The 25,694-nt window shown below is 38.6% G+C and overlaps 1 protein-coding gene and 1 non-coding gene across 13 annotated transcripts in view; both read right to left on the bottom strand.

Moving 5' to 3' along the window:
• The window catches only part of KIF21A (kinesin family member 21A), a 185,168-nt gene that overhangs the window by 144,853 nt on the left and 14,621 nt on the right, over positions 1–25,694 (bottom strand). The window lies entirely within an intron of this gene.
• Positions 2,255–2,360, bottom strand: LOC133249038 (U6 spliceosomal RNA). Its single transcript, XR_009736846.1, has one exon. It is a non-coding gene; the product is annotated as a U6 spliceosomal RNA (small nuclear RNA).

The following is a 25,694-nucleotide window of genomic DNA, read 5'->3' as shown; positions in this document are numbered from 1 at the left end:
TTGCCTTGTTCTTGATTTTACAGGAACTACTTTCAGTTTTTCACCACTGAGATTAGTGTTTGCTATAGGTTTGTCACATGTGGCTTTTATTATGTTGAGATAGGTTCCCTCAGTGCCCACCTTCTGTAGAGTTCTTACCATAAACTGGTGTTGAATTTTGTCCAGAGTTTTTCCTGCATTTATGGAAATAATCATATGGTTTTTATTCTTCAGTCTGTTGATGTGTTATAAGCCTGGTGTGCTGCAGTCTACGGGGTCACAAACAGTTGAACATGACTGAAAAACAACAACAATCACACTGACTAGTTGGCAGATACTGATCGTTGCATCCCTGGGATAAATCCTATTTGATCATGGTGTACGATCCTTTTAATGCATTGTTAGATTCTGTTTAGCAATATTTTGTTGAGAATTTTAACATCTATGTTCATTAATGATACTGGCCTGAAATTTTCTTTTTTTGTGTTTTCATTGTGTGTTTTGGTATCAGGGTGATGATGGCCTTCTAGAATGAGCAGGAGTGTTCTTTTCTCTGAAGTTTTTTGGAAGAGTTTCAAAAGGGTAAGTGTTAACTCTTCTCTAAATGTTTCACCTGTGAAGGCGTCTGGTTCTTAACCTTTGTTCATTGGAAGACTTTGATCACACTGCTTGTAATTTGTCTATTCATATTTTCTATTTCTGATTCAGTCTTGGAATGTTGTACTTTTCTATGAATTAGATCATTTATCATAGGTTGTCCAATTTATTGGCATATAGTTACTGATAGTAGTCTTTTATGATCCTTTGTATGTCTATGGTGTTAGTTGTAACTTCTGTTTGATTTCTAATTTTAGTAACTTGATTTCTCTCCCTTTTTTTCTTGATGAGTCTGGCTGAAGGCTTATCAACTGTGTTTATCTTCTCAAAAAAACAGCTTTTAGTTGCACTGGTGTTCACAATTATTTTCTTCATCTCTATTTCATTTATTTCTGCTATGATCATTATAATTATTTTTCATCTGCCAACTTTGGGTTTGTTTGTTTGTTTTTAATTTTATTTTATTTTTAAACTTTACATAAGTGTATTAGTTTTGCCAAACATCAAAATGAATCCACCACAAGTATACATGTGTTCCCCATCCCGAACCCTCCTCCCTCCTCCCTCCCCATACCATCCCTCTGGGTCATCCCAGTGCACCAGCCCCAAGCATCCAGTATCATGCATTGAACCTGGACTGGCATCTCGCTTCATACATGATATTTTACATGTTTCAATGCCATTCTCCCAAATCTTCCCACCCTCTCCCTCTCCCTCAGAGTCCATAAGACTGTTCTATACATCAATGTCTCCTTTGCTGTCTCGTACACAGGGTTATTGTTACCATCTTTCTAAATTCCATATATATGCGTTAGTATACTGCATTGATGTTTTTCCTTCTGGCTTACTTCACTCTGTATAATAGGCTCCAGTTTCATCCACCTCATTAGAACTGATTCAAATGTATTCTTTTTAATGGCTGAATAATACTCCATTGTGTATATGTACCACTGCTTTCTTATCCATTCATCTGCTGATGGACATCTAGGTTGCTTCCATGTCCTGGCTATTATAAACAGTGCTGCAATAAACTTTGGGGTACACGTGTCTCTTTCCCTTCTGGTTTCCTCAGTGTGTATGCCCAGCAGTGGGATTGCTGGATCATAAGGCAGTTCTATTTCCAGTTTTTTAAGGAATCTCCACACTGTTCTCCATAGTGGCTGTACTAGTTTGCATTCCCACCAATAGTGTAAGAGGGTTCCCTTTTCTCCACATCCTCTCCAACATTTATTATTTGTAGACTTTTGGATCGCAGCCATTCTGACTGGTGTGAAATGGTACCTCATAGTGGTTTTGATTTGCATTTCTCTGATATTGAGTGATGTTGAGCATCTTTTCATGTGTTTGTTAGCCATCTGTATGTCTTCTTTGGAGAAATGTCTATTTAGTTCTTTGGCCCATTTTTTGATTGGGTCATTTATTTTTCTGGAGTTGAGCTGTAGGAGTTGCTTGTATATTTTTGAGATTAGTTGTTTGTCAGTTGCTTCATTTGCTATTATTTTCTCCCATTCTGAAGGCTGTCTTTTCACCTTGCTAATAGTTTCCTTTGATGTGCAGAAGCTTTTAAGGTTAATTAGGTTCCATTTGTTTATTTTTGCTTTTATTTCCAATATTCTGGGAGGTGGGTCATAGAGGATCCTGCTGTGATGTATGTCAGAGAGTGTTTTGCCTATGTTCAAAAAATATGGAACGCTTCACGAATTTGCGTGTCATCCTTGCGCAGGGCCATGCTAATCTTCTCTGTATCATTCCAATTTTAGTATATGTGCTGCCGAAGTGAGCACCAACTTTGGGTTTTGTTTGTTCTTCTTTCTCTACTTGCTTTAGGAGTAAGGTTAGATTGTCTATATGTGATTTTTCTTGTTTCTTGAGGTAAGATTGTATTGCTATAAATGTCACATTTAGAAATGCTTTTGCTGCCTTTTGTAAGTTTTGGAGTGTCATGTTTTCACTCTCCTTTGTTTCTAGGTATTTTTTAATTTCCTCTTTGATTTCTTCAGTTATTTCTTATTTAGCAGCATATTGTTTAGCCTCCAAGTATTTGTGCTTTTTTACACTTTCTTCCCCAGTAATTGATTCTAATCTCATAGTACTGTGGTCAGAAGAGATGCTTGAAATGATTTCAGTTTTCCTAAATTTACTGAGGCTTTATTTGTGACCCAAAACGTGATCTATTCTAGAGACTGTTCCACATGTACTTCAGAAGAAAGTGTGTTATGCTGCTTTCCAATGGAATTTCCTATAAATACCAATTAGGTCTACCTGTTCTAATGTGTGTGATTTAAAGCTTCTTTCTTCTTATTTTCTCTCTGGATGTTGGTGTAAGTGGAGTACCCCACTATTATTAAAGTACCCCACTATTATTGTGTTACTGTGAATTCCCTTTCTATGGCTGTTAGCATTTGCCTTATGTATTGAGGTGTTCCTATGTAGGGTGCATAAATATTTACCATTGCTATATATTCTCCTTGGATTGATCCCTTAATCATTATGTAGTGGCCTACCTTGTCCCCTTCAACCAATCTTTACTTTAAAGACTATTCTGGCTGATATCAGTACTGCCACTCCATCATTCTTTTCATTTCCATTTACATGGAATATCTTTTGCCAACCACTCACTTTCAGTCTGTAGGTGTCCCTGGGTCTGAACTGGGTCTCTCATAGACTATATATATATATATGCTGGGAGCCAGCACAGGAGATCCCACCCATGACAAGGTCATGCAGAAGAGACCTTACAGGCAAGGCGGATCAGGACTCGAGGGACTCCCTGGACATGCTCGAGTATCGACCCCAAAACCAAAGTCTGTCTGTCTACTGTTTACTATATTATGCCTTTCACCAACTCTTCTGACATTAACAGGGGGCTATCTCCGACCACCTTCCTCTGAAGAAAATCAACTTAGGCTTCTAATTAATAAGTCTCCTGGGCTTGAAAGGAGCTTTCAATTCTAACCCCTCTGTTAGCATTTTAGCTTGCTTGGCAGGTTTATCCATACTCTTGCAACTAAGGCATATGATTGTTCACAACACCCCAAGCATAACCTTCAAGCGATAAAAAAGCTTTATTAGAATAATATTGCATTGTTGAGCCAATGTTTGCTACCAAGTTTCCTTATCCCTTATCCAATGTGCGCTTGGGAGTGCATTAGTTAATATAGTTGAAATGTGAGAAAAAAAGCAGTAGCCTTGGCACTAGCAACATAAGACCCTTGAGTTAATAAGTTCTTTCTTTGTTGTAACTCACTGCACCTTTGCTCCATAAGAATGTAACTTTATTCAATACTTTCTGAGGGAGACACAGATTAGAAAAATAAAGAAGAAACACTTTAAGGGAAAACAAGTTTTCTGGTTAACCACCCTTTATCAGAAAAGGGTCATAAAATGTTAATAGGCCTCCGGGCCAGAAGATAATGTACTTAACACAAAGAGCCTTGTAAATGGAAAGGTATGCAAAAAACATCCTGGTCCTGATGAAGGTCAAACTGATGTAATGTTGAGCTGACTCCGCATGACTCTGTATCTTTCACTTCTGGAAATGTGTAACTTAGGGTATAAAAGCTCCTTTTGAAAATAAAGCTGCAGACCCGGCTTCATCAGAGCTTGGTCTCCCCGTGTCATTCTTTCTCTCTCTCTTTTTCTCTCTCTCTCGCTGACGCTGTCATCCTGAGGGATTCCCTGGATCCTGCCGGGGCTGGACCCCGGTACATATATATATATATATATATATATATATATATATATATATATATATATATATATATTTGGGTCTTGTTTTTGTATCCATTCAGCCAGTACAGGTCTTTTAGTTAAAGTATTTAATCAATTTACATTTAAAGTAATTATTGATATGTATGTTCCTATTTTGTTGCTGTTTTTTAGTTGATAAGTTATGTCCAACTCTTTGCAATCCCATAGACTACAGCATGTCAGGCTCTTTTTGTGCTCCACTGTCTCACAAAGTTTGCTCAAATTCATATACATTGAGTTGGTAATACTATCTAACCATCTCATCCTCTGCCTTCCATTTTTCCTTTTTGCATCCATCTTTCCCAACATCAGAATCGTTTTCCATGAGTAAGCTCTTTGCATCAGGTAGCCAAAGTACTGGAGCTTCAGCAACAGTCCTTCCAATGAACATTCAGGGTTGATTTCCTTTAGGATTGACTAGTTTGATCTCCTTACAGCCCAGGGGATTCAAGAGTCTTCCCAAACACAACTCAAAAGCATCAGTTATTAGGAACTTAGTCTTCCTTATGATCCGACTGTCATATCCACACATGACAACTGGAAAAACCATAGCTTTAATCATATGAACCTTTGTCAGCAAAGTGATGTCTCTGCTTACTAATACTCTGTCTAGGTTTGTCATAGCTTTCCTTCCAAGGAGCAAGTGTCTTTTAATTTCGTGGCTGCAGTCACCATCCAGTGATTTTGAAGCCCAAGAAAATAAAATCTGTCACCGCTTCCATCTTTTCCCCTTCTGTTTGAATGCTGAGTATTAAGCCAGCTTTTTCACTCTCCTCTTTCACCCTCATCAAGAGGCTCTTTAGTTCCTCTTCACATTCTGCCATTAGAGTGGTATCATCTGCATATCTGAAGTTGATGGTATTTCTCACAGCAATCTTGATTCCAGCTTGTGAGACATCCAGCCCAGCATTTCACATGATATACTATGCTTAGAAGTTAAATAAGAACAGTGAACATATACACCCTTGTCCTACTTCTTTCCCAATTTTGAATCAGTCAGCTGTTCCACATCTGATTCTGAATGTTGCTTCTTAACTCCCATACAGGTTTCTCAGGAGATAGTCAAGGTGGTCTTGTATTCCCCTCTCTACGGATTTTCCACAATTTGTTATGATCGACAAGTCAAAGACTTTAGTCATGAAGCAGATGTTTTTTCCTGGAACTCTCTTGCTTTATCTATGATTGAACAAATGCTGGCAATTTGATCTCTGGTTCCTCTGCCTCTTTGAAACCCAGCTTGTGCATCTGGAAGTTCTTGGTTCATGTACTGCTGAAACTAGCTTGAAGGATTTTGAGCATAACCTTGATAGCATGTGAAATCAGCACCACTGTATGGCAATTTGAACATTTCTTAGCATTGCTCTTGTTTGAGTTTGGAATGAAAACTGACCTTTTCCAGTCCTGTGGCCACTGAGGAGTTTTTCCATTTGCTGAAATACTGAATGCTGCACTTTAACACCATAAACTCTTAGGATTTTAAATAGCTCAGCTGGAATTTGTCACCTCTACTAGCTTTGTTCACAGTAATGCTTCCTAAGTCCCACTTGACTCCACATTCCAAGATGTCTGGATCTAGGTGAGTGATCATATCACTGTGGTTATCTCGGTCATTAAGACCTTTTTTGAATATTCTTCTGTGTATTCTTGACATCTCTTCTGCTTCTATTAAGTCCTTACCATTTCTGTCCTTCATCATGACTGACCTTACACGAAATTTTGCCTTGATATCTCCAATTTTCTTGACAAGCTCTCTAGATTTTCCCATTCTATTGTTTTCCTCTACTTCAATGCACTGTTCATTATAGAAAGCCTTCTTATCTCTCTTTATTATTCTCTGAAACTGTGTAGTTGAGTACATCTTTCCATTTGTTTCTTGCCTTTTATTGGTTTTCTTTTCTCAGCTATTTGTAAACCTCCTCAGACAACCACTTTGCCTTTTTGCATTTTTCTTTGGGATGGTTTTGGTCACTGCCTTCTCCACAATTTTACAATCTTCCTTCCATAGTTCTTCAGGCATTCTGTCTACCAGATCTAATCCCTTGAATCTATTCTTCAGCTCCACTCCATAATTATAAAATATTTGATTAAGTCATACCTGAATGGTCTAGTGGTTTTCCCCTACTTTCTTCATTATAAGCCTGAATTTTGCAATAAGGAGCTCATGATCTGAGCCACAGTCACCTCCCTATCTTGTTTTTTTGCTTACTGTATAGAGCTTCTCCATCTTGGCGACAAAAAAAATATAATCAATCTGACTTTGGTATTGATCATCTGGGGATGTCAATGTGTAGTCATCTTATGTGTTGTTGGAAAAGGATGTTTTCTATGATCAGTGTGTTCTCTTGACAAAACTGTTAGCTTTTTCCCTGCTTCATTTTGTACTCCAAGGCCAAATTTGCCTGTTATTCCAGGGATATCTTGAGTTCTTACTTTTGCATCCCAATCTTCTATGATGAAAAGGACATCTTTTTTTTTTCGTGTTAGTTCTAGAATGTCTTGTTGTCTTCATCAAGCCAGTCAACTTCAGCTTCTACAGCATCAGTGGTTGGGACACAGACTTGGATTACTGTGGTGTTGAATGGTTTGCCTTGGAAACGAACCAAAATAATTCTGTTGTTTTTGAAGTTGCACCCCCATACTGCATTTCAGACTCTTTATTGACTATAAGGACTATTCCATTTCTTCTAAGAGATTCTTGCCCACGGTAGTAGGTGTAATGTTAATCTGAATTAAATTAGATGAACATTAATTCCAATCCATTTAGGTTTACTAATTCCTAAGATGTCAACGTTCAATCTTGTCACCCTCTGCTTGACCATGTCCAATTTACCTTGATTCAGGGAACAACATTACAGATTCCTATGCAATACTGTTCTTACAGCACTGGACTTTACTTTCAAGATCAGACACATCCACAACTGAGTGTCATTTCCACTTTGGCCTAGCTGCTTCATTATTTCTGGACCTATTAGTAATTGCCCTCCACTATTCAAGGCAATGGCACCCCACTCCAGTACTCTTGCCTGGAAAATCCCATGGGCAGAGGAGCCTGGTAGGCTGCAGTCCATGGGGTCGCTAAGGGTCGGACATGACTGAGCGACTTCACTTTCACTTTTCACTTTCATGTATTGGAGAAGGAAATGGCAACCCACTCCAGTGTTCTTGCCTGGAGAATCCCAGAGATGGCAGAGCCTGGTGGGCTGCCATCTATGGGGTCATAGAGAATCTGACATGACTGAAGTGACTTAGCATTTCCCAGTAACACAGTGAACCCCTTCAAACCGGGGGCCTCATCCTCTAGTGTCTTATCTTTTTGCCTTTTCATACTGTTCATGGGGGTCTCCAGGCAAGAATACTGGAGTGGTTTGCCACTTCCCCCTCCAGTGGACCACGTTTTGTCAGAACTCTTCTCTATGACCCATCCATCTTGGGTGGCCTTGCAGAGAATAGCTTATAGCTTCACTGAATTATGTAAGCCCCTTCACCAGGACAAGACTGTAGTCCACGAAGGGGGTGTTCCAGTTACCATTTTATTAATTGTTTCTGATTTGTTTTTGTAGGTCATTTTTTTCTCTTGTGTTTCTTGCCTAGATAAGTCCTTTTAGCATTTCTTGCAAAGCTTGTCTGATGGTGCTGAATTCTTTAAGCTTTTTTATGTATGTAAGACTTTTAACTTTTCTGTCAAATCTAAATGCTGGTAAAGTAATCTTAGTTGTAGGTTTTCCCCTTTCATCATTTTAAATATATCCTGCCACTCCCTTCCAGCCTGCAGTTTCTGCTGAAAGATAGTTGATAACCCTATGGGGATTCCCCTCTATCTTATCTGTTGCTTTTTGATTGATGCTTTTAATATTTTTTCTTTGTATTTAATCTTGATAGTTTGATTAATATGTGTCTCGGCATGTTTCTCCTTGGCTTTATCCCCTATGGGGCTCTCTGCACTTCTTGGATTTGACTCTTTTTTTTTTTTTTTCCATGTTAAGGAAGTTTTCAACTACAATCTCTTCAAATATTTTCTCAGACCCTTCTCTTTCTCTTCTTCTGGGACTCCTATAATCAATGTTTAATGTTGTCCCAGAGGTTTTTAAGACTGTCTTGAATTCTTTTCTTTATTCTGTTCTGAGCAGTTTTTCTGCACAAATTCTAGCTTCTGGCTCACTTATCCATTCTTCTGCCTGTTATTCTGCAATTTTTTCTTTCTAGTGTATTTTAAATTTCAGTTATTGTATTGTTCATCACTGTTTGTCATCATCTTTAGTTCTTCTAGGTCATTGCTAAACATTTCATGTATTTTCTCCATTCTATTTCCAAGCTTTTGAATCATCTTTACTATCATCACTCTGAATTCTTTTTCAGGTATATTACCTACTTCCTCTTCATATATTTGGTCTTGAGAATTTTTACCTTGCTTGTTCATCTGCAATATATTTGTCTTCCTGTTTTGTCTAACTTTCAGTCTTGAGGTCTTCCTTCTACAGGTTGCAGGGTCATAGTTCCACTTGCTTCTGGTGTCTTCCCCAGGTGGGTGTGGTTGGTCCAATGACTTGGGTAAGCATCCTCAAGGGAGAGATTGGTGCCTGCATCCTGGTGCATTGAGCTATTTCTTTTCCTTTTGATGGAGAGGCAATGTCAACGGGTGTGTTTTGGGGTGTCTGTGATCTTAGAACAGCATGGCTTTGTGTTCCTATCTTTCTTGGTATTTTGTGTGGGATGTTCAGCACTGGAGCCTACAGCCAGTTGGGTGGAGCCAAGTCTTGGAGCTGAGATCAAACTCTGGGAGAACTCTTGCCAATTAATATTCCCTAGGGCTGGAAATTCTTTGGCATTCCAGAATTCTGCACTGAGAGCTCACACAGCACAGGTTCAGGCCTACCCTGGCCTCATAACCAAAACCCAATAAGCCACATGGCTCTGCAAAAAAAGGGGAGAGGAAAAGAAAAGATAAAAGAAGATGGGGAGGAAAAACATAGGTAGAATGGAAACAGACAAAATCTAAGACAAATAACAAAGACAAAAACAAGCAAAAAACAACAATTAAAACCAACCAAATGAACAAACAAAAGCCCAGACAAATGGTAAAAGACCAAAGAAAACCAAATAAAAGAAGCACATGCACAGACAAAATAAGAAACAAAAACAGAGAAAACAAAAACACAGGAGAATAACTGGACAAATAAAAGAATCCCAAGACCAAAAAAAAAAAAAAAAAAATTAACAAAACCAAAAAACAAAAGCAGAATGCAAACTGAAGGATAAAGCAAACAAAACACACAAAATGATTTTTAAAATTTTAAAAAGATTTTAAAAAAAGAACAAATAAAAGAAAGGGGAAAGGGTAAGAACACAGAAGAGAGAAAAACAAGGGAAAAACACAGAACCAAAAATTAATGTAGAAATAGAAATACAAAAAATAAAAAATATATTAAATTTTTAAAATGAAAACACAAAAGATAAAAATAAAAAATAACAAGAGAAAGACAACAAACAAAAACAAAACAAAAAATAGTAATAATTATATTTTCCTAAGGTCTCAGCTGCCAGTATCCTTTTCTCCATTGTGAGTCAACTCCACCTCCACCTCCCCAGGATGCTCTCTAAAACTTCTAGGCAGTTCTCTGGTTCCTCTGTGTGCACTGTGGTGAGTAGCTCAGACTCTGACCTGGCCTAATACCCATGGGTACTAGACCCCCAAGTCTACCACTGCTATAGCTATGCCGGTTTCATTTGTGAGAACACTGATGGTCCATTCAGATATTCCATAGATGCAGGGCTTACCAAGCCAATTGCAGGGATTTAATCAGTGGTTTGTGTAGCTGCACAGAAATATTTTTGTTTCTCTTCCTTAGTCACCCCACCCTGGGTCTCAGTTGTGATTTTAGCCCCACCTCTGTATGTAGGCCACCCACAGGAGCCTCCTCCCAAGGCTACCCTGGAGCATTTGTACCTTATCTCTCCCCTGTAAGGACAGGGTACAAATGTGGCACAACTGCCTGCGTCACAAGGACCTGGTGATGACAGGTGTGTAGGAAAGCCACAGGCCACAAGCACAAGAGATCCAGAACTAATGGGAGCCTTTCCTAGTGCCTGGGAGCAGGAGTGAGGTCAGCCCTTGCTGGGGCTTTTCTTAGCACCTGGAAGGGCAGGTGTTCAATGAGTGGGGAGAAACAGTCTACAATGAGTGCTCCATCCCTGTGTGTCAACAGTAGCACCTTGCTTCTGTGGCAGTCTGGATTTCCTTCACAAGCATTCCTGGTTGCAGATTTCCTCCCTCCCATCCCCTCTGGCTATCTCCTCACACCCAACAGTAGTCTTCTTCCCAGGTTTACTCTTCAATCCCCATATTACAGCTCTCAGCCTCCATGTACACTGGCAGACACATGTCCCAGTCTGGGACATGCAGGGCTGTAGCACAGACCATCTGTACAAGTCTCACTCTGTCCTGTCTGCCACGGACCAGCTGTTTCACACTCCCCTGACAGGCTCAGATGCTCCGCTTCTGTCCCAACCAATCCTCTGCTGGTGAGAAGGCTTCCCTAGATGCAGGAACCTCTCCTCTGCTTCAACTTTCATGATGGTCAGAGCATCATGGAAGGAAGGTCTGCTCTTTAGAATGGTCATATCATAATGGTCCACATTATTAATCAAAACACCAATGTAATCATACAGGCATTACATAATTTAAACAGGACACAGATCCCATCTCATTTCCTCTCCTCTTTTCCTTCTTTCTTTCATCCTACTCAGATATGTGGGGATCTTTCTTGTCCTTTCCAGTGTCCAACATCTTCTGCTAGTGTTCAGTTGGTGTTCTGTGAGAACTGTTTCATCTGTAAATGTATTCTTGATGCATTTGTGGAAAGAGATAAAGTCCATGACTTCCTACTCCTCCACCATCTTGGTTAACCTCCTCAGCTGGTCATTTTTTATCTTATAAAGGGAAACTGCAGTGATAGTTCTTCATATTACTTCACAAATGCAGTGAACAAGGAAAAGATATTGCTTGCTTCATCTTGTCACCTGTTTGGTTCTGGAAAGGCTACAGCCAACAAAATAATTCTTAATAACCCTAGATTTGATGGTCAGAGCATCATGGAAGGAAGGTCTGCTCTTCAGAATGCTTATATCTACTGGTCTACATCATTAATCAAAACACCACTGAAATCATACAGGCATTACATAATTTAAAACCTGAACACTAGGTTGGTGCCAAAGGGATGGAAAAAAAATGGTATAGATATAAGACAATGAAAACAACACATCTAAACATGAATATGGAATGACAAGGGTTCTACCACCTTGATTACACTGGTGGGAATTCAATTAGGTGCCCCTTCTGTGCAATGCCTAATTCTATCATTTGAATGAGCTAAGTGTAACTAGACAGAATAGCATCCAGAAAAACTGGCTTTGTAAGGTCTAATATATATCTGGATAAAGAAGATTAGTAATAGTTTTGAGGACCACCTCGTTAGTAATTCTACAAATAACATACATACATGAAGTGACACATTCAGTAATGAGAGGCATAGCATATAATGTTGATCAATCTCCTCCAACAGTGCAATTGATTCTTCTTCTCTTAACTTAGATATCTGATACATAAAAACAATATAGGGTTTCCTGGGGATATTCTATTAAGTTCATTGTCTGTTGACCCTATCTTATTATAATACCTGACCTGAACAAATAAACATGAGGGCATTTGGAAATACTGGAAAACTACAAAAGCAACAAAAATTATGAACCATAGCCATTTAATTCTTCAATGGCTTCAACCAAAGCCAATGTTCTTCAATGACTGGTGAATATTTACAAGTATTTACAGTAGCATCAGTAAGAATTAACAAGTAATAAGTAAAAGAAAGGCCTGGTTCTAAAGTAAGAACTAACTGCTTAGTATCTATGATGATGATACTTCATAATTATATTTTAATAAAGCACTTTGAGTACTTTAGGAAATAAATTACTGAGGAATCACCAGGAATCACCAAAAATTTAGCAATAATATGGTACGAACAGTGGAACTAAGGACACATTCAACTGGCTTAATTGCCCTTAATACTTTTCAAAGAGTTACTATGTATCAGAAACTATACTTAGAATCTATTTGTTACTTTATTTGCTATTTGCTCAACTACCTTTTTAAATTGTGATTATTTTCTCCTCTCTTTAGAGAAAAGATACATTATCTACCTTGTATGTGAAATCAGTGCAATGAATGGATTCATATGAGTAAATAGAATAGTATTTGTTAAGTGAATCAATTAATTACAAAACAAATTAATGAAAAGGAAAAGAAAGAAAAGGAATGGTAAGATATGGTAATAGTAATGATATGGAACGTATAGAATGGTATGGTATATAGTATGCTATGGTATGGTACAGTATGGTATCTTACAGTATGGTATAGTATGGTGTGGTTGTTGTTGTTCAGTCACTCAGTCATGTCTGCTTCTTTGTGACCCATGGAATGCAGCACACCCGGCTTGCTTGCCCTTCAGCTCCCAGAGTTTGCTAAAACTGATGTCCATTGAGTCGATGATGCCATCCACCCATCTCATCCTCTGCACCCCCCTTCTCCTCCTGCCCTAAATCTTTCTCAGAATCAGGGTCTTTTCCAATGAGTCGGCTCTTTGCATCCAGTGGCCAAAGTATTGGAACTTCAGCTTCAGCATCAGTCCTTTCAATAAATATTCAGGGTTGATTCCCTTTAGGGCTGACTGGTTTGATCTCCTTGCAGTTCAAAGGACTCTCAAGTGTCTTCTCCAGCACCACAGTTCGAAAGCATCAATTCTTCAGTGTTTATCCTTCTTTATGGTCCAACTCTCACATCTGTACAAAACCACAGCTTTGATGATACAGACCTTTGTTGGGAAAGTGATGTCTCTGCTTTTTAATACACTGTCTAGGTTTGCCATGGAGAAAGCAATGGCACCCCACTCCGGTACTCTTGCCTAGAAAATCCCATGGACAGAGGAGCCTGGTAGGCTGCAGTCCATGAGGTCACAAAGAGTCGGACACGACTGAGCAACTTCACTTTGACTTTTCACTTTCATGCATTGGGGAAGGAAATGGCAACCCACTCCAGTATTCTTGCCTGGAGAATCCCAGGGACAGGGGAGCCTGGTGGGCTGCCGTCTATGGGGTCGCACAGAGTCGGACACGACTGAAGTGACTTAGCAGCAGCAGCAGCAGCAGGTTTGTCATAGTTTTTCTTCTAAGGAGCAAGTGTCTTTTAATTTCATGGCTGCAGTCACCATCAGCTGACTTTAGACTTTAGAGCCCAAAAAAATAAAATCTGTCATTGTTTCCATTGCTTCCCCATCTTTTTGCCATGAAGTGATGGGATGGGATGCCATAATCTTAGTTTTTTAAATGGTGAGTTTTAAACCAACTTTTTCACTCTCCTCTTTCACCTTCATCAAGAGGCTCTTTAGTTCCTCTTCACTTTATGCCATTAGGATGGTGTCATCTGCATATCTGAGGTTATTGATATTTCTCCTGGCAATCTTGATTTCAGCTTGTGATTCATCCAGCCCGGTATTTCACACATTATGGTAATGATAAGGTAATCCAATGGTATGGTACAGCATGATATGGTAATTGGAAGGTACGGTATGATATGGTGATGGTATGAAATGTCTTGGAGATGGTATAATATTGGGATAGGATGGTAATGGCTCTATTCTGAAAGTCCCACATCCATGGATAATCTGTTGACAAGTTCCTAGAGTGGTATAGTAGTAGGAATGTTTTGGAAACTGACTCATCAATTTTAAAGCAGACAGAATCTTGGAGGAAATCTAGTCTAACTTTCATTTTAAATATAAGACCAAGAGAAAATATGTGATTTACCTAATGTAACAAAAAAATATGTGTTTTGCCCAATGTAACTCATCTAGTTACTAGGGGAAGCAGGGTTGAGCCCTAGGTCTTCTAACTTTGATTCCTGTAGTATAAACAGCTTCTCTTTTTTACCACTCTCTTGGGAGCTGAATGGAGCTCCTTTGTGAAGGAGACATACTGACCAGCAATACTTACTATGATATACTCCACTAATTCATATAATAAAATGCTAGTAGTTATAACAAAGAATGGAATTTTTCTTGTTGTCTCATAATTTCAACTACAAGCCTCAAGAAAAGTTTCTAGACATATCCCTACAGCATTTAGGAAGAGTTGACCAAACCAGCCCAGCAACTATCAGTCCTAACCTCTTATCTTCAGATTATTTAAGATAAACTTCAAGATCCATGGTGGAGATACTTTGAAGAGAATTCACAGATATAGAGAACACTGTTTTCTCTTTTTGTTTCCAAAATATAGTAAGGCAAATTTTTCTCCTCTATCAAAACAAGTGAGTGAGTGATCCAAGGTTTTCTTTACTTACAGAGCTATAAGAAAGGGACTGTTGCATTTTACTTCTTCAGAATGCAGAGTGTCCCATCTAAAATGCCCATATCATAAAGTTCAGGCCCATCTCAGAGTGTCCAGGAGCACTCAGAGAGGAGGGGGGAAAGAATTCCTGGGAAAATCTAATGTATGTTCTTTGGAATCTAGGTACTGTTATAGATAGATACCTGGAAAAGTATGAAGATAGGAGGTCAAAAAAAATTGGAGGGTAGCAATTGAACATGCAAGTTGCACATCTGCTATTTAACAAGTCACAGATACCTGATATTTTTCATTGTTCAAGTGGACAAAAATAAAAGCAGCCAAACAATAAGCCATTTCACAGGGATTCTGCCAAGGAAAGTTGACTATCACCAAGGCAAACGGACATTCAGTGTAACAGGCTATAGATGTATGAGGAGGATAGAAGGGAAAAGGAGATAGAGCATCCTTCAAAAGGTCAAGCAGAGGTTGCAACACTCATTACAGATGTAGCAAGGAGGTTGTCCTCAAGGGATTGCTCTACAAAGAACCCAAGAGCATAATGGTCAGTTAGTAAAAGCCAGGGGGGAAAAAAAAAAAAAACTACAAAGAGCACTGAGAAGAGAAGTACAAAGAATATGAAGTTTAAAAAAAACCTGTTCTTCTTCATTAAATGTCTCCCCAGTCCCTCTTGGAAGGCCCAGAAGAGGCAGAGAGAGGCAAAGGAAGGAAAAATGGAAGAGTAAATTGAGGCAAAGAAGGTGAACAAAGGGAGTGCCCCTTTCCAACTATAGGGAAATAAGCACTCAGGTCTGAGATGGATGAAAACAGAACAGTGAATTGGATATTTTTAGTTTATATTGGGCAGTACTTTAATTCCTGAAAATGAGACCATTCCTATAACTGAAAATAAACGTAAAAGTAATGGGATCTAATAATAAGGAGATTGGAAAGAAAAAATGTAACAAAGTTTTTAGAGGTAATCCTGACATTCATCCTTGAAAGGCAAGTTTTGAGTGAAGCATAAAAAGCAAAGTTTCCTAGCTATAAGCTACCAAATTTAGCCCACTCAACAAACCAGTTATATGGGCCTTAAGAATCAGATTTGAGAATATCAAATATCACTTAATGACCCAGGAAAATACTCAGGAAATTTAAAACTGTGAAGTGAAAAAAAAAAAAAAAGATGAAAAACTATATATGCAATAAGATATAATTGTATTATTTTATATAAATGAGACTATATTTAAAAAAATATGGGTTTCTCTGGTGGCTCAGATGGTAAAGGTGGCTCCCTGTAATGCAGGAGAGCTGGGTTGGATGCCCAAGTTGGGAAGATTCCTTAGAGGAGGGCATGGCAACACACTCCAGTATTCTTGCCTGGAGAATCCAATGAACAGAGGAACTTGGTGGGCTGCAGTCCATGCAGTTGCAAAGAATTGGACACAACTAAGTGACTAAGCACAGCACATATTAAAATATAATAAGTAGACATTTGTTCTTATTGGATAGTGAAATTCTTATAAATTTTCTAAAATGGACAGAAAATACTTTTTATAATCAGAAAAAATACACTATTAAAAATGCTTGCAAGTAACTTTGTGGAAAAATGTGAAATTTTTTACTATTACAATCAAAATCAACTTCTATCTTCTTTTCAGTGCCATTAGTACTGTTCTGAATCTTGCAGCCAAAAGCAGTTGCTTTAATAATATCAGATGATGAGAAATACAACAATGCTTGGATTTCAGGGCCAGGAAGATAAACTGGTCCATATTATGTTCATCCAAGATTGTCAAATGAGCTCTCTACAAGACAATAACATGGCAGACCACTGCTACCAGAATATAATCAATTGCCCTTCTACCTCCTCTCAGTGGTGTCACCAACTCAAAATTTTCATTACTCACTTTCTACCAGCCCCCAGGAACACCAGCCATCTAAGATCTTCAAATTGTTCTTTGGTCCAAAATATAGAAAAAGCTCATCAAACCCCTGTTCACCAAACTAGCCATCAGAAGTCCAAGCTTTCCAAATCATCCTTCACTATAAAAATCCTCATTCAATACTACCTTGCATAGCTTCTAATTTGGTCCCACCCTCTATCCTTCACTTCCTTTCTAAATGGTGTGTGTTAGAAATTACAATCCGTCAGCAACAGTATAAACCAGTCATTAAGCCTGGAACAAGGGCTTCCCTGATAGCTCAGCTGGTAAAGAATCTGCCTGCAATGCAGAGATCCCAGTTCAATTCCTGAGTCAGGAAGACCCGCTGGAGAAGGGATAGGCTACCCACTCCAGTATTCTTGGGCTTCCCTTGGGGCTCAGCTGGTAAAGAATCTGCCTGGGTTTGATCCCTGGGTTGGGAAGATCCTCTGGAGAAGAGAAAGGCTACGCACTTCTGTATTCTGGCCTGGAGAATTCCATGGACTGTATAGTCCACAGGGTCGCAGAGTTGGACACCACTAAGTGACTTTCACTGTCACTTTCACGTCATTTTCACTGGCTGAAACAAGTTCACCAGCCCTGTCACTTACAGCTATGTGACCCCAGGCAAATTGCTTAAATTCTCAATTTCCTCATTCATAAAGTGGAATTAATAATAGTACCATAAGAGATGGGAATACCAGACCACCTGATCTGCCTCTTGAGAAATTTGTATGCAAGTCAGGAATCAACAGTTAGAACTGGACATGGAACAACAGACTGGTTCCAAATAGGAAAAGGAGTTCGTCAAGGCTGTATATTGTCACCCTGTTTATTTAACTTATATGCAGAGTACATCATGAGAAACGCTGGACTGGAAGAAACACAAACTGGAATCAAGATTGCCGGGAGAAATATCAATAACTTCAGATATGCAGATGACACCACCCTTATGGCAGAAAGTGAAGAGGAACTCAAAAGCCTCTTGATGAAAGTGAAAGTGGAGAGTGAAAAAGTTGGCTTAAAGCTCAACATTCAGAAAACAAAGATCATGGCATCTGGTCCCACCACTTCATTGGAAATAGATGGGGAAACAGTGGAAACAGTGTCAGACTTTATTTTTCTGGGCTCCAAAATCACTGCAGATGGTGACTGCAGCCATGAAATTAAAAGATGTTTACTCCTTGGAAGGAAAGTTATGACCAATCTAGATAGCATATTCAAAAGCAGAGACATTACTTTGCCAACAAAGTTCCGTCTAGTCAAGGCTATGGTTTTTCCTGTGGTCATGTATGGATGTGAGAGTTGGACTGTGAAGAAGGCTGAGAGCCGAAGAATTGATGCTTTTGAACTGTGGTGTTGGAGAAGACTCTTGAGAGTCCCTTGACTGCAAGGGGATCCAACCAGTCCATTCTGAAGGAGATCAGCCCTGGGATTTCTTTGGAAGGAATGATGCTAAAGCTGAAACTCCAGTACTTTGGCCAACTCATGCGAAGAGTTGACTCATTGGAAAAGACTCTGATGCTGGGAGGGATTGGGGGCAAGAGGAGAAGGGGACGAGAGAGGATGAGATGGCTGGATGGCATCACTGACTCGATGGCCGTGAGTCTGAGTGAACTCCAGGAGTTGGTGATGGACAGGGAGGCCTGGTGTGTTGCGATTCATGGGGTCTCGAAGAGTCGGACATGACTGAGCGACTGATCTGATCTGATCTGATAAGATTATCATTAGGTTTATGTGAGTTAATGTGTATTTAGAGTTTAGAACATGTGCTTCCGCCACATAATGAGTGTTTGATAATTCATTTATTTTTATTAGAAAACGCACCTGTACTCTCAACCTAACCCTTACATGTTCATCCCGAGGACGTGGCTCTTACTGAAGTGCTCCCAAGTAAGGCTATTTTTTTTCTTTCACATCATGTATGTATAAGACACTGCCTGGAGATGAGGTTTCTTCTTGCTCCTGAGTGCAGTTTCCAATCTGTCATTCCTCTTCCAAAGATTCCACCTTCTTTGAAGCACCTGTAGTCAGATCTTGCTACAAGCTGCTCTTTGCCACACTGCCTTATCCACTGATCTCACTTATGGGCCACTCTATCAGCTACTTCTATCACCACTACTTCTTTCAGCATTCTTAGTAACCTCAAATCCCTCAGGTAATACACCCAACAATTTTCTCACAATTCTTTGGCCCCCTTAAAACCAGTTTCATTTTTGTAAAAAAAAAAAAAAAAAAGAAGAAGAAGAAGATGATGATGATGATTCAGTCAGAAGAGATCTACTCCATCTTCATCTTCATGCTTCCAGATCCAAACTATATTTCATCTATATCCACAAATTCTGGGAGGCTTTTCTGTTATAATGAAGTGTCACTGCTTCTAGTTAAGGCCACTCTCTCACCTTTTTCTCCTCATTCTCATCCCTAGTCTCCTTCCCAAGGACTTCACTCCTACAAATATCTCCTCTTTTTCTTATACCACCCATCTAAACAATTTACTTGATTTTTCTCTTTCTCTTGCACTCTTTATCAGCAAACCCTAACAGTTCTATCTCCAAAATATACCTCAGATCTACTGTTTACCACCTGTACTGCTCTTGTTTAGTCCAAGCTGCTTCCATCTGTCTCCTGGAAAAAAATAACAGCATTCTCACTGGTCTCCCACCTCTTTTTTTAACTCTTATAACATAGTCCATCTTCTATATAGCAACAAGTTATCTTTCTAAAATGTAAATCATATCTCCACTTAAAGCTTTCTAAAGCCTTCCCACTAAAATTAAGTCCAAAATTTCCATTCTAGACTACAAGGCCCTAAACAGTCTGGCTCCTGCCTATGTCTCTCTCGTGTCCAACTCTTTGTGACCCCATGAACTGCAGCATGCCAGGCCTCCGTGTCCATCACCAACTCCCAGAGTCCACCCAAATCCATGTCCATGGAGTCGGTGATGCCATCCAACCATCTCATCCCCTGTCGTCCCCTTCTCCTCCTGCCCTCAATCTTTCCCAGCATCAGGGTCTTTTCAAAAGAGTCAACTCTTCGCATCAGGTGGCCAAAGTATTGGAGTTTCAGCTTCAATATCAGTCCTTCCAATGAATACCCAGGACTGATCTCCTTTAGGATGGACTGGTTGGATCTCCTTGCAGTCCAAGGGACTCTCAAGAGTCTTCAACACCACAGTTCCAAAGTACCAATTCTTCGGCACTCAGCTTTCTTTATAGTCCAACTCTCACATCCATACATGACCACTGGAAAAACCATAGCCTTGACTAGCTGTCTAGTCAAGGTTTTACTTGACTTTGCCTTTGTCGGCAAAATAACGTCTCTGCTTTTCAATATGTTGTCTAGGTTGATCATAACTTTCCTTCCAAGGAGTAAGCATCTTTTAATTTCATGACTGCAATCACCATCTGTAGTGATTTTGGAGCCCAGAAAAATAAAGTCAGCCACTGTTTCCACTGTTTCCCCATCTATTTGCCATGAAGTGATGGGACCTGCTCTTCTTACCATCCCACTAACTATATCAGCTTATTTTTCATGGCTTCTGCATTTGCTTTGGCATAAAATGATATTCTCTCTGATCTTCTCATGGCTCACATTTCTATATTCACATTTAATTCAAATGTCTCCTTCCCAGTCATGACTAACTACCCTCAAGCATACTGTCTCATCGTCTCCACAGCACTTATCAACATCTGAAGTTATTTTTTTTAATGTTTATTGTCTCTGTCCTCACCCAATGTTAAGTTCTTGAAAGTAGAAACACTTGTCTTATATCTATATTCTCCACACCTAGACACCCTTTCTGGAACATCAATGGGCAGTCAAATATTTCTTGACAGACTGATTAAAATCTCCATAATAATCAGGAGTAGACTATATTTTTCTTCTCTGGTATTGAGGGCCAGGTCTGACATGCCTGGGGTCAGGAACATCCCCTGGAGTAGGAACTGCAACCTACTCCAGTATTCTGGCTTGGAAAATTCCATGGACAGAGGAGTCTGATGACAGTTCACACGGTCACAAGTCGGACAATACTGAACAACTGAGTATGCACTGACATGTCTACTGATGGGTTAAGCATTTCACAGAAAAGGACAAAGTAAAAATAAAAATACCCGTGCTTTTAAATAATTCAAGATCCATTTAAGGAAGAAGAGCTACTAACCCAAGTCACTAAAATACTACACTTGACCCTTGAATAACACAGGTTTTAACTACGCCTGTCAACTCACTTTTTTTTTTTTTAAATAAACATGTACTACTGTACTAAACAATGCAAGATCAGTTGACTCCATGGATGCAGAACTACAGATGAAAGTGCTGACTGTAAAGTTATATGAGGATTTCTGACTGCATAGAGGGGAAGGTTGGCACCTCTAACCTTAGAGTTGTTCAAGGATCAACTGTATTTACAAAGCAAACTATCATGTTCCATATGTTAGACTTACATATGTATACACAGTAGAAATTGGCAAGAGAAGAATCCTTAGGGAAAAATAATTCTATTAATATGAGTATATATCATTTTACAGATGAGGAAACTGAGGTTCAGGCAGCTCAAACAATTCACCCAAAGTTAAAAACTAGGAAAGACAACACTACCACTACAATATTGTAAAGTAATTAGCCTCCAATTAACATAAATTAATTAATTTAAAAAAAAAAAAACCTAGGAAAGAAGTCAAGTTCAAACACACCTCTTGATGTCAAAGCCCATTCTCCTCATAGGAACCTGTTTCAGTCAGGTCCTTATAAAAAGACCTGGCTATTACAAAAAATACATCTACCAGAAGTAAGACTATAATATCTGTCAGAGACATATGGAAGTCTGTAACTACACCAATATTAAATTCCCAAAGGGCTTGAGTCCTTGAGTCTTGAAATATAAAACAGATTATCAGTTCCCTGAAAAAGAACAGAGCCTATTACCCACAGGACACTAGGACTGATGAAGTAAAAAGATTAACAGTTAACGAAGGGATTTTTAAATTTTATTCAAACTATCCTTAGAAGTGAAACACTTTAGGAAACTTTCCATAGAAGGTTCCTGCCTCACTCAGATCCAAGCTAGCCACTCTGAATGAATTAGTTATTAATTATACAGGACAAAAATGTGTGTTTATGTATGAGTGTGCACAGATACGCATGTATTCACGTCTCTTATGTGCAAATGAGCTGTTGTCAATAAATTTTTGCAATTAATATCTGATGAAAATAGGATGAAATTTATGGAAAGGGATTTTTTAATGGAATGAGCATGAGAATTAGGAATGATGAGAAAGGATAAGTAACAGAGGGGAAATAACCAAATAGATGAACATGGCTATGTTAAAGATTAGGAGAGTGGAAAGATTAGATGTCATGGGACAGATTATTAAGATTTTATGTTGCTGTTTTGGAAAATAAAGATTCATTTTTCTCTGTGAGAAAGTATGCTAATGTGATCACAATGTCTATAGAGGTATACTACTCTAATAACTCACCTGTAATGTGTTTAAACTTAATTGTTGCCACTGTTCATGGGCAAGCCATCTTATAACCCAACTGGACTGAGTTTCTCAAGGGCAAATTCCACATCTGATTCATCTTGCATTTCTCAGTGCCTAGCAAAGTGTTTTGAGTGTACTTAATTATAGGGATGCAATAACTAAAAAATTGAATATGACTAAACTGAGATACATTGAATTTACTTGGTCAAATTGAATTAGAATGGTCAGGAATGGGAACTATTAATTACCCTCACAAATACACTTTTATTCCTCCATTTTAGATACCAAAATATACTTACTTAAGTAACTTCTGTTCTACTTACAATGAGCTTAGAGTAATAGCTCTCTTTTTACACTTTTATTACCTATACTTTACAAAGAGGCTATAATGTACATAGCAGAAGTACAATCCGCTTTATACATAGATGAATTGAGTCATAGACAGACATCATATTATTTTTCCACAGGATTACTTTTATATTACTGCCACATAAAAGTGAGTCAGTGGAACAAAGGGGATCTGAACTCAAACTCCAAAAGCATTACTTTCCTCACCAAAGTTCATCTTAAAAGATTCAGTCATAAAAACAAAATTATGTAATACGCAAATAAACATATTTGATAGTCAAAAAAGGCACAAAGATGACTGCTTTTAGAAACAGAAGTTCCTGTTACTGCAGTCTTTTTTCACATAAAATAGAGAGAGTGGTTCTTATCAGAATGTACAAACATATAAGCAAGGGTGGGAATCTACTGGATGATTTTGCAGAATACTCATCCTCTACTGCTGTGTTTATTATTTTGATAACTGATATTTGTAGTATTTTTCTGCTTGTCAAAGACACCAAGTGGGACTAGTCTTAAGCGCTAAGGCAGTCTTAAGTCATCTTCAATGGTTTGCTTAACTTTCTATTTCATATTTTTTAAATTCAATTTGTCATCACACTTTTATCTTTTTTACCAACTGTGCTATCAGGGAAGCTTTTATTTCACAGTAAAACAACGTGTGAAGGACATAGTCAGTTCAGTTCAGTCAGTTCATTTGCTCAGTCGTGTCCGACTCTTTGCGACCCCATGAATCGCAGCACGCCAGGCCTCCCTGTCCATCACCAACTCCCGGAGTTCGCTCAAACTCACGTCTATCAAGTCAGTGATGCCATCCAGCCATCTCATCCTCTGTCGTCCCCTTCTCCTCCTGCCCCCAATCCCTCCCAGCATCAGAGCCTTTTCCAATGAGTCAACTCTTCGCATGAGTTGGCCAAAGTACTGGAGTTTCAGCTTTAGCATCATTCCTTCCAAAGAAATCCCAGGGCTGATCTCGTTCAGAATGGACTAGTTGGATCTCCTTGCAGTCCAAGGGACTCTCAAGAGTCTTCTCCAACACCACAGTTCAAAAGCATCAATTCTTTGGCACTCAGCCTTCTTCACAGTCCAACTCAAAAGGTATTTATTTTACCAGTTCAATCAAATTTGTTTTCTAAAAGTGAAATTTGTTTCTAAAAGTGAAACTTGTTTTCAAGATCATTTATGTTTCTGACTTGGTTTGTTGATCCTGTATCACTCAGAAACCTGTTTTTCAATGCAAACCAAACTAGCCATCTAGTCAAAGGTTTCAGTGGCTACTATTATATAAAAAGGAAGACCTGGTTTTTGAATAAGGTCCTAAGAAAAAAAGTCACAAATTGATTTTATTTCTTCTTTAATCACAGTACTTAAACCAAAAATTTGCAAAATAACATCTCATAATATGAATTACTAAAAACGGAAGGCTAAAATTAAGCCAATGTCTTTTTAAGTTAGCAAGGGAACTCTGTCACCTCAAATCTTTCAATTACCTCACATTAGGCATGGAAATAGTGCGATGTTTTTCTAGAGATCATTTATAAAGTGAGTGTGTATGTACGTGTGTATACGTGTATGAGAATGCATGTGTATGTCCATGTGTATAAGCATGTGTGCCTATGTACATGTGAACTGAGGACATGAGCATGTGTGTATTTCTGATCACTTTTGGGGTCTTAGTAAAACTTCTGTTGGCATAAGTAGAATGTGCTCATGTTAACAATTTAGCAAGGAATATACTTAAGAGTTTAAGGATTAAGGTGTCAGTCAGCTCACCTTACCAGGTGAGCAGTTGGAAATCAATTAGTATTCCCATGTCCTTAAAGATAAACAGGAAAGAAATGTAATTCTTTATTTACAAAAGAGAACAAAGATTATTAAGAAAATATTTTATTCAACCTGGTCAAGAAAGCATAATGATCTGCCTTGACTTTCACAACTCAATACATTCATAAAGATAAACAATGGTATTCATTCTACCATATAAATACAATGCTGATAATATCAGCTGATAACATGGAGGTCATATATTATTTAATATAAATGTACTCTTACCATCCTTTCTTACAGTTTTATGGAGATATTTTGTTGTTGCTTTTGTTTAGTCACTCAGTCATGTCTGACTCTTTTGAGATCCCTTGGACTAGCCGGCCAGGTTTTCTCTGTCCATGGGATTTTCTGGGAAAGATTACTTGAGCGGCTTGCCATTTCCTACTCCGGAGATCTTCCCAACCCAGGAATCAAACCCAAGTCTCCGTCTCTCCTGCATTGCAGGTGCATTCTTTACCACTGAGGCATGGGGAAGCCCTCAGTAAAATATATTTAACAAAATCATAAGGTATTTAAAGTTTACATTATGATGATCCTGATATAAACATGTGAAAGGGTTCCTCCCTTCACTTCACACAATCATTACCTCACATATTTGCCATTATTTTAAAAAGAACATTTAAGTTCTCCCAGCAAATTTCAATTATGCAACACAATGTTAACAACTATAATTGCCATGTTATATATTAAGGTCTCAAGACTTGTTCTTCTTACAACTCAGTTTGTGCCCTTTTACCAATTTCTTCCTATTTCTTCCATACCATACCCCATTATCCCTTTGCTTTGTCTTTAGAAACAGACATAATACATTGTAAAAAGGGGTTTCAAGTAAAGACTCAAAAGAATCCCTGCTAAAGAAATAAATGTTTGCAAGTTAATGACTACAATTGACATTTATCAAGGCCTACTATATGCCACTGGAGAAGGAAGTGGCAACCCACTCCAGTATTCTTGCCTGGAAAATTCCATGGTTAGAGGAGCCTAGTGGGCTACTTGCAAAGAGTCGGACCCAAGTGAGCACACACACAAAATGACTATATGCCAAGCATTATTCTGAGTGCTTTATAAATGTCAATTAACTCTCACTATCTTATGAGATTAGTACTCTTATTTCTCCATTTCATAGAGAAACTAAGGAGAACAAGAGCTCACCAAAGAAATTATCCAAATCTTGAGGTGAATAGAAAGAAATTGTGGTTGGTCACTGTAAGTCTTATCCATAAGAGAAAAAAGCGAGATTTAAAGAGATATGTGTGTGTGTGTGTGTGTATACACACACAGAGAGATGAGAGGCAGCAGGAAGTGAAGGAAGGAGCAATAACTAAAAGAGGAATAAAGAATCTAACATCTCCCAAGCACTTCTAAATGCAAGGCATTTATAACATTCATATAATCTTAATAGTCTTA

Source organism: Bos javanicus, chromosome 5 (assembly GCF_032452875.1).
Source record: "Bos javanicus breed banteng chromosome 5, ARS-OSU_banteng_1.0, whole genome shotgun sequence".
NCBI classification, from domain to species: Eukaryota; Metazoa; Chordata; class Mammalia; order Artiodactyla; family Bovidae; genus Bos; species Bos javanicus.
Note: the sequence above shows the minus strand (reverse complement) of the source record. Positions and strands in the feature narration are given on the sequence as shown.